The sequence below is a fragment of the Rhodnius prolixus genome, unplaced genomic scaffold (genome assembly GCF_049639745.1).
Source record: "Rhodnius prolixus isolate KJV_2025 unplaced genomic scaffold, Rpr scaffold_3, whole genome shotgun sequence".
Taxonomy (NCBI): domain Eukaryota; kingdom Metazoa; phylum Arthropoda; class Insecta; order Hemiptera; family Reduviidae; genus Rhodnius; species Rhodnius prolixus.
The window spans coordinates 303,037-322,499 of NW_027411603.1; the positions used below are offsets into that span (position 1 = coordinate 303,037).

The window sequence follows — 19,463 nt, forward strand, 5'->3', positions numbered from 1 at the left end:
TATTTGACAAAGAAACATATTGCTCCCAAATTTTGTATTTTAACAAAATGATTTGGTAAACTTTATTAATCTTTGTAGTGATTTATATTTAGCAAATTCAATTGGGTGGCCTGAGTGCATTCTTATCCTCGTTAAGTGGAACACCTTGTACCTGTCAACATAACTAATTGCATCAACTTCTAGCTGCAAGATGAAGCCACTTTTAGAAAGTGTGAACTGGGCGAGCGCATGTTTCATAACTGATAGGTTTGGCACGGCTGCAGTTATTGCACTTGCGCTATCTATTTCCCTGAACTGCTTTTACTTTCTTGTAGGTGTGTATGTGTATGTATGTAATCGTATAGTGTCTGGTAAGCGATAATTCTCGTAATTCGACCATGTCTGGGAGTCTCAGTTTTGGCTGGAAACATACGCGTTGTGTTGCCCGATTTTGTTGTACGTCCTGTTCTTTCAGAGTCTAAAATCTTTTTAGACCATGTTCCAATTCTGTCGCACCCCTTCATACCAAGATGACGATGGCCTCACTTCCGACAGTCAGTCACTGTAGCATGCCCAGTCATCGTATTTAATTCTCGCTATCAACACACCGTTTGTATAACCTTAATTATACGGAAATGTCACTTTAGGGAGAAATCGCTGGCCGAGAGCGAATTTTCCAAGAAAAAGGTTCAAATAAACGCTCTTACACATCACTTGATCTTTCTTTATCTGTGTTCACATTGTGATAGTGGGCTAATTTCGAAAGTAATTTCTGCCGCTCGACTTCCTCTTTATTGACTTAGAAATGGCGGACCGAATATAAAATCCTACACTCTCATTCCAGTCTTCTTGTACACCACTTATAAGCTCTCCAGATAATTCTCCAAGACGATAAAACGCGTGGCCTGTCGATTATCACCGCTCCGATGAAGAGAGTAGTTAATCCTGGACGTTAAGGAGTCTTACCTTTAGGCTACGTCTTTCTCAAATTGTGTGAGAAGAGTGCTGCAGTGTCTAATTAGTTTTATAGTTACCAATAGGGCAGCTATTTCTCCTCGTACTTTCGAAATCAATTAAAAAATAAAAATTGGCACTAATGGTGGGTATGCAAAGAGACTTTTCGTCTTCATAGATGCTTTTCATCAAATAATCAATCGTGGGACCTGCTTACATACTCCTCTTCTTCTCAACCTACCACTTGTAGGTTGAGAATTTATAGCAGTTCTGCGAGCTTTTCTCAAACTACTCGTATTTTTCTATTAACTTGGCTTTCACATTCAGCGTACTCAGTATTTGGAACATTTCTCAGGAAAACCAATTTTTGGCGGATTCTAGATTCCATCAGTTCTTTAAAATCTCCTCTCTTTACAATTTAACACTCATGCTTTGAACATGGTGTTACATTGAAATTATTAGCGAGTCAAAGTTATTCTCAGTTAGAATGTGGTGAGATAAGTTGCAGTCTATCTTTTGAAGCGTTGCAATTTGAAGTTTTGCTATAAACCTGGGGCAAGCTTAACTATTATAAGATAAAGGAGAAGGACCGACATATCGTCTGCACTGCTTGGGAGAGCAGATCTGTTAGGAGGTAAGTTGTGTGGGATGTGAAGTGGTGCAGGTGTTGCATCAGAAAGTAGTCAAGAGCTATACAACGTGCCTCCGATGGAGCGTGCTGCTGCATTTCTCAACTTTGCCTGGAAAAATGTAAAGACACTTTCCATGTAAAGTTTTCTTTTTTCTTTTTTTTCTGCTGAAAACTTGTTCCCATGGAGAAGAGCGCTTGCTGCAGCCAGACAGGTCCTCTCACTCCTCGCTCGTTGCAGCGTCATCTGGACAGCCTCTCTGGCCTCTCTGATTGGCCTGAGAGTGCCCGCTCGCTACAAACTTGCAACTTTCTCTGCTTCAAGTTAAGTTGTCTTATTCTCTCTTCCTAGCAGCTCCATACTTACACCGTTCGCTGAAGGACCTTGTTTTGTGAATTGGAAAGGGCAATATTACAGACTACCTCGAAAATTGAGTAATTAGAGTCCGATCATTGTGCACTGAAGATGGCTAAAAAATCGAAACTAAACTTCCCATATATAAAGTTCTATAATCTTTCAATCATCCATTTCTCTTGTGAAATTCTTTTTATTTGTAGGGTAAGGCCAGAAGAAACGTTTTGTTATTTCGGTGTAACGTCTTATCAGCTATAAAATCTCAGTAAGAAGCAAATCAGTTTCAGAAATTCCCTATTTATGTTAACAATTAATGTTATAAATTTATTTAAATTACTTTTCAGACTCGATTTACTGAAGATCCATCGAGGAATTTTTATTCATAATAATTTCCCATTTCCACCCTCAGTTTATTGATGTGGGTGAAAGTGCGTTTTTCAAACTCGGGAGACCCTAAAGAGTTTATTTCCGGTGAAAACCGTATATACAAAATTTGACACAATGGCAACACTGCTCTTTTTAGGATGAAGGGAAAGTAAAAAAGGGGGGAAAACTTGTGGTAGGTCCGTTAGTTTGGACCGGCTGACAGTGTTGGCAGAGGACCATTTCCGGCCCTCCCAAATGTGCATCCACTTTGCCATTCACTATATTTAATATTAACCCTTTCCACCGACTTTGCTCTTAAATATATATACATTTATTTTTTTTTTTTTGGTGTCATAATTAATTCATTTTACAAATGCATTATCCGCCTTCTGATTTATTAATCTATCTATTCGAATTTTCTTTAAGAGCGTCCGTTATTTATGTTCGTAAGTTCGGTTCCGGTTTATTCTAACTAAATTTATGTGAGGTCATTACAATATCTGCTAATTTTTTTTTCTATCCAATTGGATGACTGCATTTTCGCCGTCAAATAATTAAAAAATAGGTTTTCAATATTTGCAAAATAGAAAGTTCAAATTTCTATTATTAAAAAAATTAATCTCTTTCTAATTTTCTACACTTTTTAAAACTTTTCTTATCCTTTCGGTCTAAGTCTTGCAACCTTTTGAGCCCTATTTCAGACATTTAAGTTTAATTACTTCCAAAAAAGGGGTTCATTGACGGGTTAGACGGAGTCGCCAAAATGTACATGGCGGCATACCGGAAATACTGCAGCTCATCTGTCATAAAGCTTTTCTCCCGATAATTATTCGAACGTTTCAGTAAGAATTAAAAATTATGAAAGTAGGCCATGCTATTCGGCAGCTAGTATCAAAGCAGGAGATTACTAATAGATCTGGCAGTCTAAAAAGGATCTGAGAAATCTGGAGTAAAACAAATAGAAATCATGTTCTTCAGGTAATTTGTAGATTTTGCAGAGGCTCAGATGAAACAACGAGCAGTCTGCTGTCAGTCAAGCAGACTCTGGTTTTCAATGCCTATATCTCGTAGAAGGGTGCAAAATACATTTCTTGAGAAGAGCTTTTGTGGTATACTTGATAAGGAATTCAGAGAGTAGTGGACAGAATAGATTGAACACCAACTGCTCAAACATTGAGGCTAAAGCCCTAAAAAGTGATTGAAGTGTGGTGAGCAAAATGTACTTAAAAAAACAGAAGACTAGAACTTAATCAGGAGTGACGACAGCATGGTGAATCTCTTGGAGTCAGTAGCCAGGGAAATCATTCCACTGGTAGATGAAGAAGTCCTTAAGGAAGTCGGTGATAGAGATAATCGTAAGCACAAGAAATTTAAATTTCTCTCAAACGTGAAGGGTCGTGCGAAGATATCCCTAAATAAAGAGACAGATCGACATGGAATATAGGGATCGGAAATGGGAGAAGTCCTTCACCGCAACTCAACAAAGAAGTTTCTGCCAAATCCCAGAAGTAGACCATCAGTCAACTGCAGGAAAGCTTAAGCGAACATAAATATTTATCAGAGCATGAAATTATAAGATAATGCCTAATAAGTCTCCAGTAATAATCATAATGGACGGGTGATCAGTATGGTGGTGGTGATCAGTCGAACATACTATCGAAAATATTGGCTTCAGATCAAGATGTTTAGGAGAAGAGAAGTACTGCTATGCTATACGAATCCAGAGGTCGAGAGTAGAAGGAACGCAAAACATGGATTGGAGGTAGATTAAACATCCCAAACATATTGACCAAGAGACAGCAGGAACGAAGGACAACCTCGACAAAGATGGAACGATCAGTGTAAAATACCATTGAATACTATCCCTAATTTTCTCTAAAATAAAATACTTTCCCTAAAGTATAAATGTTGCAGAGTATTGTGGGGTCGGAAAAGACCTAAGGTCTAAGCCTTGATGAATTTTACGATCTTTTAAACACCTAGGTTTGCGAGAAATCACCATACGGATGTCTCAAGACACACATGACTGAATTAAACACTTGCCGGTCTGAAGTTGTAGGTTAGAACGAGTGATATGCTGTCGCTAAATTAATCTCTTCTTAGACTTCCTTTGTAAGTGATTAGAAGAGGGTTTAATCCTGGAAATGTAGCTACAAGAGCGAGGGTATCAGTTATTCAAAAAGAGCTCGGAATTCTCCAGCCCTCAACTTCTTCCACAACAAGTCTAATCCTCTCCCGACGTTCTGAAAGTAATTAATCAACTTAATCATACTAACACTTGAAAGTGAAAACTATTTACTTCCTTCCACGTTGGAAATTTATATTGTTTTGGCTGCTGCTGTAGTAAACACATGTTCGATAACTTTGATGTGTTCCTCTTTAAAAAAGGTAAAACATGAAATTTAATAGATGATAATCTCAAAAAACTGAAAACAGAGTTTAGTAAAGTGTCAATTCCGGATACCGGTGGAACGAATTTGGCCAAAACTTCGCTTTCGTTGCTTTCACTGGTGGCTCCAACTGCTATGAAATATTCGCTGGTGGCTCCAACTGCTAGGAAACATTTGGTGGACACACACACACATATATATTTCGTATAAATATTTTTTGAATACACACGACAGCCAGAGATTCTTTTTAGAGAAGAAGGAGAAAAAGAATATTAATACTGGAGAAAGAGGTATTTTGAGTTGCTCGCTAGATGGCAGCATGAAACCGATAAATCACATCTTGGAATTATATTTATAAAACTGCTAACTTCAAATAAGTGGAAAGGATTTTGTCCAAAAACTCTAGAGAAGGTTCGGGCCAAAAAAGTGGACGTAGTAGCTATTCTGCTGAAGCCCGATCACACAGGTTCTCCGGGAATGTTGCTCAGTCTAGACAGCCAACTGGCGCATGTTTGTATTCTCGAATGGATTTAATGAAATTTAGGGTTATTTTTTCATTTTTATTTATTTTTTTATTCCTTTTAGCAATCATTTTACTAATCTCTTTAGCCATTATTTTACTCGAATTTTATTTTTCTAAAAGTTAATTTTTACTGTTATTTTCCCCGTTTTTGTTTCAGTTCGTAAATTACTATTATTTTTAATTGTTGTAGGGGGGGGGGTGAACGTATCACCTGTTATTATATTACTGGTTATCGCTACTGGATTGTGGGCGAGCACAAATTTGCTCATAAACAAATGCTCATATTTGGATGAAAAAATAATTTTTATTTTCCTAATAAAACAAAAATACTCATTTAACGCTTCTTTATGTTTAATTAAAAACTCTAAAACCTTTATAAAAGTGAATAATTATTCATCGAACAAGTTGTATACTTCTTGACTCCATGTCAGCAGAGCTGCCCGGACAAACATAGAAGTAAATCAGATTTCAATCGAGAGATTTCGTAAAATATTACTAATTCTCTATTTAATCTTGCGAGGGTTTCGATCGGCTCAGATTTTAAAATTAAAATTTCACGGGGAGTTTTATTTTTAGAGAATGATTTAAGATCAGCTGAAAACGATTAAAACGTTTTTAGCTAGTGATTGGTATTACTGCAGTAAGAGAAAGCTTCAAGTGCCAACATTGAGAGAGTGTTTCTCAACAGCCTCACAACTTGGATTTTTATATCGGCGTTTGGAGTGATATTTGAGGAACAACAACTATTGACTTAAGCCGCACTTTTCATGCTTTCTACCACCATAACGCGGCCATTTGAAAAACCGTTTTCTAACTATTCTCCCCATGCACATTATAAAAATGCACTTTTTTTAAAAAAAACAAAATAATGAGTTTGAAGGGTGGCGTACTGGCAAGACGGAACTCCGTGTTCAAATCCAGTCCAGCCACTCCTCTCAGAGCCTCTACATCTCACTGTATGGATGGACAATGTTGGAAGAGCGGAAGTCCGGGACTGACTGAGAAGACTCCGGGTACTAATCGACTAGAATATATACATAATAACTAGAATGTAAATGGGGTATTCAGGAATACAAAGCACCAACTTCTTTGATTGGCGGGGTACTATATAATACACTGTAAATATATTGTTTTCTACAACTTTAACTAACTTCATAAATCGAAGTTTCTCAATTCAAGCTGCGGTTAGTGGAGCTAGAGGGAACGCTAAGGGTGTGCATCAGAGTGTCGGGGGGGGGGCAACATTCGTATGAAAACTGAAGGCCTGAGATGTTTTGATGAGAAGTCGAAGGTAGCCAGTGGGAGCAGCACTACATGGGAATTCCATTTTTACTGCCCCCGACGTGCACTGGGATCTGGAGCGTCGTGGAAATCACTACCGCCCTGCCTGGCTTATTTACCCACTTAAAAGCTTTCCTTGATATTTTCTTTGCAATGTCACCACCCTCCACCTGCACAAAGACCACCCACGAGCATTGAGCTTTTACTGATGGCAACACTGGGAAAAACGCGGTCTGTCAGGGCGCCAAACTGTTCCAACTAATGAATTTTTCCCTTCTCTTTAAAAGAAAAGTGAAAACTCTCTTTGTGGAGCGGCAAGTGGTGTCATTTTGTTTTTAAAGAATTTCTCGAGTTTATTTCAACGTTCTACTTTGTTTGATTGGCCAGCTTTGTTTTCTTAGTAGGCCTCTTTAAGTCGCAGCGTTCCAATCAGCCAGTCGCAAAAGCACATTAGTTTGCCACATCTTATTGCTGTAAATATATTGTTTACATTATGTGACCTATCAGCTGATTTTTCTGTTTCTCTTCACCTGTCAGAGAGAGTACTACGATCCTGTCAAATTGTCCAAATCCAGTTTTCATCTTAAGTACTTGATTTGAATCCTTTCAATTCCAGAAACAGTGTTTCTTATATTAAAACAGTCCGGTAGGACAGTTGTATAAGGGTTGATCGTCAAAAACTGCACCAGAAAAAGCGTAACGTTGAAAAACACCCAACTTTGACAATTTTTTTCTCTTTTTCTACAAAAGATAAAATTCCCAAATTTTCTTTATAATATATAATCATATCCGCCCTTTCGCGAATGAAGCGTCATTTGAATCAAATTTTATGTAGATATGCATTTTAATGGTCTCGGCGCTGTGCATCTTTAGGCGGGGAGTTCGCTTCACGCAAGAAAGGCCCTCTCTACAATTATTATTACCAATATTTATGTTACACTTAGTTCGATTTCGATAAAATTTAGCAGGAAGAAGTGGTTAAAGGTTCCCTACGTGGCTGTTAGGTATCAACATGCTCTTACACCTACTAAGAGGAAGTATTGCAATCGTTCAAATTATTGATGCATGTACCGATTTACGTCAATGAATTGTCATTTAATTTGACATTTAAAATGGATATAGCTTTTGTGGATCTCGACGTCTTCAACATTAGAAACGGTGTGTGCACCACTTAAGTAAGGCCCCTCTTAATAATCAATAACTACGACCAACTTTGATAAAATTTGACACGAAGAAGTTGTTCGAGATTTACTGCGCGTCATTGAAGTGCCATATTACTATTAAAGCTACTAAAGGGAAGTATTATAATCGTGACTATAATTTTTTTTCTTTCTGTTTTAGGGTGAAGTACTTTAAAAGCACTTGTATTTTACTTACTCCTGTAAGTACTTAAGTTGCAGTTCAATTTTTCCATCGTACTTTATTCGAAACGTTTTCCTAAAAAAATTGTTTTTGTGGACACTTTGGGGACTGCAACTCTAAGCATTCTTTTAAAAGAACTCTCCAGGGGTAATTACGGATCCGACTTGGATATCAGAATGTAAGTAATGCTTATTAGGGAATTTAGCATTTAGGGATGCTAACTCCTGAAAGCGGCTATAATCCATGCAATTTCCTCATTAAAATTTTAGATTTTTTATTATAAAATAAAGAATTACTAATTATTTATTGCTTATTCCAAATGTTAAGAATATTTGTAAAGCAGATATGTAACTTTGCCGAATAGACAAAAAGGAAAATCTATCTATAAGGTACAAAAATCATAACACTTATATTTAACTTTTTAAACTGTAAGTTTTGTTAAGGAGTAGTTATTGAGATATGGAAGATTAAATTTTAGAAGTTTTGCAAACAGTCCAAATATCAAACCTCTGTATCTCTCTTAGTATTGCTCAGAATTCAATGATCTCTTTACCATATTGTAGAGAAATGGTAGCTCTATAAAAGATATAAGTGGCACTGTTTTAGTAGTAATAGTTAAACAGATATCAAAGGGTTAAATTTGGAGGTTGTAAAATCAGAGCTGCGACACGCGCTTCATCAGGTCATCCGTGTTTTGCAAACCCGGCACCTCGCTAAGGAGGTACAAGAAGCGCGGAACCCGCAATCCCGGCTACGTTTAGTCCGCCAACTGAATCTCTTCCTCGATGCTGAAGGTCTTCTGCGAGTTGGCGGGCGCTTAAACGCTGCCTCCCTGCCATACGGTTTTCGTCATCCGATTCTGTTGCCCAAGGATCAGCATCTCACCCGACTCATCATCGATGATTCTCATCTTCACGCTGGCTCCTTAGCCACTCATGCTTTCATCCGTCGCCAGTACTGGATCCTTGATGGCCGGAACGTGGTCCGACGCCCTATTGGAAAATGCAACAAATGCTTCCCCGCCAAACCTCGCCCTGTGATTCAACCAATGGGGGCATTGCCTCCCGAACGCACTTCCGCAGCTGCCGCCTTCACGGTGACCGGCGTTGATTTTGCCGGGCCCTTTGCCATCTCTAGCACGCGATTGCGCGGTGCCACCGTCACGAAGGGTTATCTTGTTGCATTCATCTGTTTTGCCACTAAAGCGGTGCACTTCGAGATTGCCTCTGAACTTTCCACATCCTCCTTTCTAGCAGCCTTCCATCGTTTCATTGCCCGTGGGGGTTGCCCTCAAAGATGTTCTCTGATAATGGCACAAACTTCGTCGGCGCCCACAATGAGCTTCGTGAGCTGGGCCGATTGCTTAACAACCCGCAACATCAACAAGCCGTAAGTCGCGCTGCCACTGCGGCGGGAATCGATTGGCACTTTATTCCTCCCGCCAGTCCACATTTTGGCGGTCTATGGGAGGCGGCAATAAAGTCAGCCAATCATCATCTAACCAGCGTCATAGGGAATCAGCGCCTCACCTATGAAGAATTGCTAACAGTGGTGACCCAAGTCGAGGCCATTCTGAATTCCCGACCGCTCTGCGCCGTCTCTTCGGATCCAGCCGATCCCGAACCACTGACCCCCGGGCATTTCTTAGCGTTTCGTCCATTGACTGCTCTTCCGGAGAAGGATCTCACCGCGGTAAATCCCAATCGTCTCTCCAGGTGGAAACTTGTTAACCGCATCCAGCAGGACCTCTGGAAACGGTGGCGTAATGAATACCTGCATACGCTCCAGCAGCGATCAAAGTGGTTCCTGCCTGCCTTTGACATCAAGCCCGGTACCATTGTCATCATCAACCAGGATAATCTTCCTCCGCTTCAGTGGCCTCTTGGGCGCATTGTTGCCCTGCATCCTGGACGGGATTCGATTAACCGCGTTGCCGACGTGAAAACCCGGTCTGGCATCATCCGCCGACCCTTAGTAAAACTGTGTCCCCTGCCCACGCAGTAATCACTGAAGCCGAGGCTTCAGGGCGGGCGGGATGTTAAGCCGCGTACCATCCTTTCTCGGCGGTACCGTTTGACAGTTCTCCATCTCGCCTTTTTCTGTTTCTCTCTCTCTCTTCTTATTCCAATTTTTGTAGTACGCCTTATTTTGCGGTAATCTTTTCCTTTGTTGTCGCCGCCAATATCTTATTTTCTGCTCTTTTGTGGTTTGTTTATTTCTCAGTTCCCATGGTTTCAACCTTTCCCTTCTCTATCCTCTCTTAACCGTGGGTTTTTTTTCGTCTGCTGTAGTTCAGTACGCCTTTGACACTGATCAAGCTAGTTTGTATGTGCCTCTGTACCTGCCTTACAACGCATCTAGTGCGCTTCCGCCGTTCTGCATATTGCCCCGCTCAACAGCACTGTTCTGCCTGCAAGCTCCAGCTGTTCGCTTCAAGTACTGTTACCGCACTTCCGCTTCAACACATCATCACCGGCCGCTTCTCGCATTTCTGGGCTCTATACCTGCTTCGCCTTCCCTTGTACCGCTAGCCATCTTCGCTTCCTAGAAACCTTCTACGGATTACTTCTGGTCTGTTTCCGCCTATTTGACCCTTACTTCCCCCTACGCATCTCTGCGCTGAAAACACACGCACACACACTCAATACACATTCAAACAAGCACACCCCTTTCCACCGTTCTCTTCCTTTGCCATCCCCTCAACAGCATCATCTTCATCATCAAGCTGAGTAGAGTACCTTCATCTACACTACCTCAAAGGTAAGTGCTTTCTTACTCTTCTCTTTTCTATATTTCTTTTAAGTATTTCATCTATCTTATTTGCGTTACTTTGTCGCGGTGTCAACCTCGGGCACTTATCGATTCTTAAACTACGTTTACGCTCGCTTTCCTCTCTGCATCTGGGTGTAAGCCCTACGCGCTTACAGTTGATTAAACTACTTTTTGGCGTTCTTCGAAAATCTATCGAGTAGGAAACGAGATATTTAGAGTTAAATTTTGGTTTCGTTTGAAACAGTGAAATCATTAACATCAAATATCTCGAAAATAGTATATGGAGACAACTTTTGTCTATAATTGTATGAGATTTCGTAAAAATCTGTCGAGTAGGAAACGAGATATTTAGAATTAAATTTTGGTTTCGTTTGAAACAGTGAAATCTTAAACATCAAATATATCGAAAACTACTCGATCGATTTTGTTTATATTTTACCAGTATATGAAGACATCTATTGTCTATAATTGTATAGAATTTCGAAAAAATCTGTCGATTAGGAAACGAGATATTTAGAGTTAATGTTTGTTTCTGTTCTATAAAGTAAAAATTTCACCTTCAAATATCTCCAAAACTATTCAATAGATTTTGTTTATATTTTACCTGTATTTGGAGACAACTTTTCTCCATGATTGTATAAAATTTCGTAAAAATCTGTTGAGTAGGAAACGAGATATTTAGAGTTAAATTTTGGTTTCGTTTGTAAAAGTGAAATCTGTAACATCAAATATCTGGAAAACTACTCGATAGATTTTGTTTATATTTTACATGTATATGGAGACAACTTTTGTCTATAATTGTATAAAATTTCGTAAAAATCTGTCGAGTAGGAAACGAGATATTTAGATTTAAATGTTGGTTTCCTTTGAAACAGTGAAATCTTTAACATCAAATATCTCGAAAACTACTCCATATTTTTTGTTTATATTTTACCTGTATATGGAGCCAACTTTTGACTATGATTGTATGAAATTTCGTAAATGTCTGACGATTAGGAAACGAGATATTTAGAGTTAAATTTTGGTTTCCTTTGAAATAGTGAAATCTTTAACATCAAATATCTCCAAAACTACTCAAATGATTTGGTTTATATTTTACCTGTATATGGAGATAACTTTTGTCTATAATTGTATAGAATTTCGAAAAAATCTGTCGATTAGGAAACGAGATATTTAGAGTTAATGTTTGTTTCTGTTCTATAAAGTAAAAATTTCACCTTCAAATATCTCCAAAACTATTCAATAGATTTTGTTTATATTTTACCTGTATTTGGAGACAACTTTTCTCCATGATTGTATAAAATTTCGTAAAAATCTGTTGAGTAGGAAACGAGATATTTAGAGTTAAATTTTGGTTTCGTTTGTAAAAGTGAAATCTGTAACATCAAATATCTGGAAAACTACTCGATAGATTTTGTTTATATTTTACAAGTATATGGAGACAACTTTTGTCCATAATTGTATAATATCTAGTGAAAATCTGTCAAGTTGGAAACGAGATATTTAGAGTTAAATTTTGGTTTCGTTTGAAACAGTGAAATCTTTAACTTCAAATATCTCAAAAATTACTCGATAGATTTTGTTTATATTTTACTTGTATATGGAGACAACTTTTGTCTATGATTGTATAAAATTTATTGAAAATCTGTCGAGTAGGAAACGAGATATTTAGAGTTAAAATTTGGTTTTGTTTGAAACAGTGAAATGTTTAACATCAAATATCTCAAAAATTACTCTACAGATTTTGTTTATATTTTACCTGTATATGGAGACAACTTTTGTCTATGATTATTTTAAATTTCGTAAAAATCTCTCGAGAAGGAAACTAGATATTTAGGGTTAAATTTTGGTTTCCTTTGAAATAGTGAAATCTTCAACATCAAATATCTCAAAAACTACTCAAATGATTTTGTTTATATTTTACCTGTATATGGAGACAACTTTTGTCTATGATTATTTTAAATTTCGTAAAAATCTCTCGAGAAGGAAACTAGATATTTAGGGTTAAATTTCGTCTTCGTTTGAAACAGTGAAATCATTACCTTCAAATATCTCCAAAAGTACTCAAATGATTTGGTTTATATTTTACCTGTACATGGAGACTTCTATTTTCTATATTTATGTAAATTTTAGTAAAAATCTATCGAGCGGATAACGAGATATTTAGGGTTAATGTTTGTTTCTGTTCTATAAAGTAAAAATTTTACCTTCAAATATCTCCAAAACTACTCAAATGATTTGGTTTATATTTTACCTGTATATGGAGATAACTTTTGTCTATAATTGTATAAAATTTCGTGAAAATCTGTCGAGTAGGAAACGAGATATTTAGATTTAAATGTTGGTTTCCTTTGAAACAGTGAAATCTTTAACATCAAATATCTCGAAAACTACTCCATATTTTTTGTTTATATTTTACCTGTATATGGAGCCAACTTTTGACTATGATTGTATGAAATTTCGTAAATGTCTGACGATTAGGAAACGAGATATTTAGAGTTAAATTTTGGTTTCCTTTGAAATAGTGAAATCTTTAACATCAAATATCTCCAAAACTACTCAAATGATTTGGTTTATATTTTACCTGTATATGGAGATAACTTTTGTCTATAATTGTATAGAATTTCGAAAAAATCTGTCGATTAGGAAACGAGATATTTAGAGTTAATGTTTGTTTCTGTTCTATAAAGTAAAAATTTCACCTTCAAATATCTCCAAAACTATTCAATAGATTTTGTTTATATTTTACCTGTATTTGGAGACAACTTTTCTCCATGATTGTATAAAATTTCGTAAAAATCTGTTGAGTAGGAAACGAGATATTTAGAGTTAAATTTTGGTTTCGTTTGTAAAAGTGAAATCTGTAACATCAAATATCTGGAAAACTACTCGATAGATTTTGTTTATATTTTACAAGTATATGGAGACAACTTTTGTCCATAATTGTATAATATCTAGTGAAAATCTGTCAAGTTGGAAACGAGATATTTAGAGTTAAATTTTGGTTTCGTTTGAAACAGTGAAATCTTTAACTTCAAATATCTCAAAAATTACTCGATAGATTTTGTTTATATTTTACTTGTATATGGAGACAACTTTTGTCTATGATTGTATAAAATTTATTGAAAATCTGTCGAGTAGGAAACGAGATATTTAGAGTTAAAATTTGGTTTTGTTTGAAACAGTGAAATGTTTAACATCAAATATCTCAAAAATTACTCTACAGATTTTGTTTATATTTTACCTGTATATGGAGACAACTTTTGTCTATGATTATTTTAAATTTCGTAAAGTAAAACATTTACCTTCAAATATCTGGAAAACTACACAGTAGATTTGGTTTATATTTTACCTGTATATGGAGACTTCTATTTTCTATATTTATGTAAATTTTAGTAAAAATCTATCGAGCGGATAACGAGATATTTAGGGTTAATGTTTGTTTCTGTTCTATAAAGTAAAAAATTTACCTTCAAATATCTCCAAAACTACTCAATAGATTTTGTGTATATTTTACCTGTATATGGAGACTTCTATTGTTTATAATTGCATGAAATTTCGAAAAAATCTGTCGATTAGGAAACGAGATATTTAGAGTTAATGTTTGTTTCTGTTCTATAAAGTAAAACATTTACCTTCAAATATCTCCAAAACTACTCAATAGATTTTGTTTATATTTTACCTGTATATGGAGGCTTCTATTGTTTATAATTGTGTGAAATTTCGTAAAAATCTGTCGATTAGGAAACGAGATATTTAGAGTTAATGTTTGTTTCTGTTCTATAAAGTAAAACATTTACCTTCAAATATCTCCAAAACTACTCAATAGATTTTGTTTATATTTTACCTGTATATTGAGACTTCTATTGTTTATAATTGTATGAAATTTCGTAAAAATCTGTCGATTAGGAAACGAGATATTTAGAGTTAAATTTTGGTTTCGTTTGAAACAGTGAATTCTTTATCATCAAATATCTGCAAAACTACTTGATAGATTTTGTTGATATTTTACCTGTATATGGAGACAACTTTTTCTATAATATTCACAACGCTCGTTAGAATGTTACTTTTAGTTGGAATGCATTTTTAGGAACATTCGTTATAGGAATCTTACATACATAAGTTTCGGGATGATGTAATCTTCCATTAGTTTCATTCCAGTGAAATTTGTGGTTTACAAACTGTGGTTGTGGAATTTGAAGTTTTTGAAATAAAATTTGCCTGAACACGAGAACTAGACTGAAATTTAGTATGTGTTGTAGTCCCAAATGTTTCAATCGTTCGCCTAACAGACTGAAAATCAGTAACAGTGTTTATTGTTTTCTTTCAGGTGAGTGCAAAACATCGGATGTTCCGGGCTTTGTGAGTACTCATCCTCACAAAGGCCATAGCTCTAGACTGTGCCACATTCAAGCGCGACAGTGGTTTTGATTATCGTTCAGCGGTGTGGAGTTGCGGAAAGCCAGAGTCGTTAGTACATCCTGCAAACCGATATTCTTCCAACTAGGTATTATACATAAAGAAAACACAGGTAATATAACCTTCAAACTAACTGGAAATACTGAAAAGTGAAAGGAAGTTTACAAAGAACGTAACTTAACTCGACCATTTTGAACGCCGCTTAAATAAAACCTCCTGGAACAAATCTCAAATAAATGTATTAATTTTACACGTTTGCAGTGAGTGCATTCAGTTTAAAGACTCATTGGAACCATTTTCAGAGGGAAAGAGAAAAAAGAATTTAGGGAAGCTTTAATCACTTCTTCTTGCTGAATTTTTTAGTTATAGAAATATTAGTAATAATATTTTTAGAGAGGGCCTTTCTGGCGTGGGGCGAACTTCCCTCCTTATGAGGCACAACTAAAATGCAAATTTATATAAAATTTGGATTCATGAAAATCGGTTCACGGGTCGATACTTTGGAACGATTTCAATACTTCTTGCTAGTAGGCGTAAGAGCAGAACGGCATTCTCATTTTATGTAGGGGAGCCCTAACCCTTTCATCCTATGTGCGCTTACTGTTCTGGTGAGTATACTGAGGTTGTGGTAACCTGTGGGACCGCTACTCCTTAAGTGTCTGCATACAATAGACACCCCTTGCAAGGAAACTGTTTTTTCTCAAAATCTGTTCTATCTGCATTGTTGCAAAAAAAAAAAAATAATACACTTAAAAACGAGAATATGTTCTTCATTTTAAAGAAAATTTGGGAAATTTCGTGTATTATGCAATAGAAAAAGAGAAAAAAAAAATCAAAGTTGGTCGTTTTTCAACAGTCCGCTTTTTCGTGCTGTTTTGGACGATCAACCCTTATACAACTGTCCTATCGGACATTTCTATTCTGTGTCCTGCCACTATAAGTAATGATTATTTTTCTGCGGCTCTTATATTGGACTTGTTTTTGATTAATTGTGTCTTTTCAATCCTGATTAACTGCCAGCCGACTGAGGCTAAGACAATAGAAAAGCGTCAAAACTGAGCTCTTAACTCCAACAAGTTGGTGTGGAATGTCATCAACAGGTCCTTGTTTAACGTTCCTATTTCCAGACGAACTGTTCGCACGAAATGGTGAACGTTTCCATTGGAGTTTGGGTAAAACATCTCCGCTCTTAATGAATGAAAGAGTTAGCGCGTGAACCTCTGATGGTACGATTAATGGGGCCATGAGGAGAAGAAGGCGCTTAACGCGCCCCTATTAATATCAACTAGTTGGCACCTGATGTAGTAATAAAACATTTAAAAAAGTAGTGCTGTGGGGGGTGCCCCCCCTTTATTAATAAAATTGCTTTTGAAGTGGAGAGGGCGCTGAGGTATAGAGGAGAGGGGAGCCCGTGCTCACCAGTCTGGACCGGTGCCTAATTATTCTTGGAATTATATTTAGCCGAGAGAGAGGCGCTGCACGTTGTGGCCGCTAATTGGCCGTGTGAACTCTAATTTTATCCGCATTAACAAAGTCTGCACTTGCGGCCGCCCGCCTCATTCCAATTAATCTTCTCCGGTACGCGACACAAACTTATCAACTTGTCCACACATTATCCCTGAACCCCCTTCTTCTTCTAAATTTCACTTTCACCTCTCTTGAAGAAGAACGTATTGCCCTCACGACAAATTCTGGAGATTGGACAGGTGTTAGCGCATGTAAGTAGTATGGGCGCGCGTGACACAATATCTTGGCGATTAAAGATCGCATAAAGCCCAAACTTAGTGTCCTATTTTGATAAAACTGTCATCTGTTATAAATTAGTTTCAGCAACAATTAAAAACACTGCCGCAGGCAATGAATCTTGAAAACGACGGCAACAGAATTCATACGTTGAAATAATTTTTCCTTTAATTTGTTTTTTGTTTTTTTGTTCAAAAACCGTTAGGTGCCCTCTAGCACTAGGAGTGGGCTATGAAAGAAGACAAAATTTTACTAAAAAAAATTGAGCACCACGTCGTTTTTACTCCATGGGGGCTGTACGACGAAACCCAAAAATTAATTGGAAGGAAAAGAAAATATGTACGGATTGCGAGCCAATAGGACAAGTGGACACCAAATAGTGGAATACCTAATTAGAAGCAAAAAATAAATTAAATAGAATATATTTAATTTAAACGGGAAAAAAAAAATAAACAACTTGGGTAACCGCATATTTTCGTAACCGTGGTAATGAGACATTATAATATTGGTTCCTTTCCTTTACAGTTCATATTCTGGAATAAAAATAACAAAAAGTAAACAATAGCCCAGTCAAATTAGGTAAAAAAGGGGTAAATCTCGGAATGGAAGATAAACTATAAACTTGTATAAATCTTGGTTTTGGCATTTTATAAGTTCGCTCAAAAGTCTCATAAATTATTATCATTAATAGTTATGTACATAAATATTATCATTATTAAGAAACCTTAGTTACTAATTATAATAAGTAATATTTATAGATATTAATTATAAAATATCCATTTAATAATATTGAGTAAAATTTTATTAAAAATACCTGTACCCGGCCAGACTGTTGTGTCTTACTGTGGCTAAATGGAACTATTCTGGACGCCGCCGCAAGAGCTAAGGAAACGTCATTTTGGAATCGAATTGCTGCCAGAATCAATCAAATTAGGAACTGTTCATTATTTTTGGTTACTAAATCATAGTTTCAATAGGATGAAAATTTAATGCCAGTTTCAGTCATGATAAACTTTATTATGCCGAAGAAAGTGCTAGAAATGATGTACATATCTAAGACAGAAAACAGTCTAAATTTCAAAACTGACACGAACAATTTGAACAACATATACGCCAATTTACTATGTTGATAGAAAGATTGCATGGGCACAATGGTATCAAATACAAAATCGTAATATGTTAATATACAAAAAATTTATTGTTTAGGAAATAAGGATACATGAAAATATAAAAGTAGAAAAAGATTTCGTTTAGGTAATATCAGTTTATGAACTAACTATAACAGATTTCAATAGTTCCGTTTAAACACTAAAGAATAGTCTAATTTATTAAGGATCAAAGGTTCGTTTACAGAGAAATAATGACGTTTAACACAAACTGAACACCTTGTTTACACACCTCAGTCTCGAAAAACTACCTGTAGCACCCGCGGGCTTCTTCAAAGGGTGGGGGGTGAACGCTAGTGCTGCCAGTCAGCGTCCAAGCATACTACAAAATACTTGACAATTGGCAACACTGACTTCCTTACTACCAAACACAATCACACACAGACCGATCACATTCAGTCTATGAACAGACAAGACAGAAGACACACTAACTGTCTAATGATGTAAAACAGTATATTATAAATTAGGTAAATATTTTTGTAAATTTTCGTTACATTATACATATTCATTGTAATATAATTAATTGGTAATATAATTGTTAACACACTGTAGATATGTTCCACAGCCCTGAAGGATGACCTAGTCCCTAGGTCGAAAGCTGCGGCATAATAAAGTTTATAATGTCTGAAACTGGCATTAATTTTTCATCCTATTGAAACTAATTAGGAACGTTTTAACATTGCCTCCGGGCGCATCTAAGAAGAGGATTTCTCCAACACTGTAGATGACAGTTCGCATTATTTGTTCTTAATTGCCTTTTTGCACAAGCGTTAGCTCAGGAATATTTGATTGCACATTCGACAAAAGATCACCCGAGTTGTAATTAGTTTCAAAATGCAATTCTACGTCGAACGAAGCAAATAAATTTGTCGAATGGCATTCCCATTGGCATTTTTGGTACTAAGAAACAGTAGTTGCATTATTCTTGGGATATTAAGAAATCTGACTTTCTTGAAAAAGACATCCAAATATTAAATATTTTAGTGGTGTTATTAGACTATCGAAAGATAGTCAAAGTTAGTTGCTGTAGAATGAATCTACGCAGCCTGAAATGAAATCATATTTTAGTTAGTGGGATTATTATTTATAATGTGAAACTAGCCTGAGCAGTTGTTCTCACTGTTCAATAGGTGTCGCTTGCCGCCGAAAATTTATGTCAGTTAATTCTATATTACCACAATTAATCAAGACAAAATTAACTGAAATAATTTATTGGCCCGAATATTCTACGCATTTCAGTCAACTGTATCAGATGGACTCTCTGGCCGTCAGATAGAGAACCGTGAAGGGTATTGCCAAGTATGAGATGTCTGACGGTCGTTGTGTCTTGATGAGTCGAATGTTCTTGGATCTATGAAGAGAGACATCTCGATTCTTCCAATGGCCACTTAGAGGGGATATGTAGAGCCAGAGATATGAGAAGTCTAGCCTAGACAGTGGGCCTACTCTCTGACCACTACAGCACTTCGCGTTTCCTTTCTCTATCTTTCTAGTTGACTTGCCAAACGATGGGCTTTTCTTAGCT

At 36.5% G+C, this 19,463-nt stretch overlaps 1 protein-coding gene across 5 annotated transcripts in view; it reads left to right on the forward strand.

The window, feature by feature from the left end:
• zfh1 (Zn finger homeodomain 1) overlaps positions 1-19,463 on the forward strand; it is a 381,320-nt gene that overhangs the window by 74,288 nt on the left and 287,569 nt on the right. Inside the window, exon 1 of one of the 5 annotated variants that reach the window (XM_074125702.1) lies at positions 8,437-10,598. The exons of the other annotated variants lie outside the window; for them this stretch is intronic. The gene's annotated coding sequence lies outside the window, so the exon portion shown is untranslated. Of the gene's footprint in view, positions 1-8,436; positions 10,599-19,463 lie in introns of those variants that run through there. 5 annotated transcript variants of the gene reach the window in all.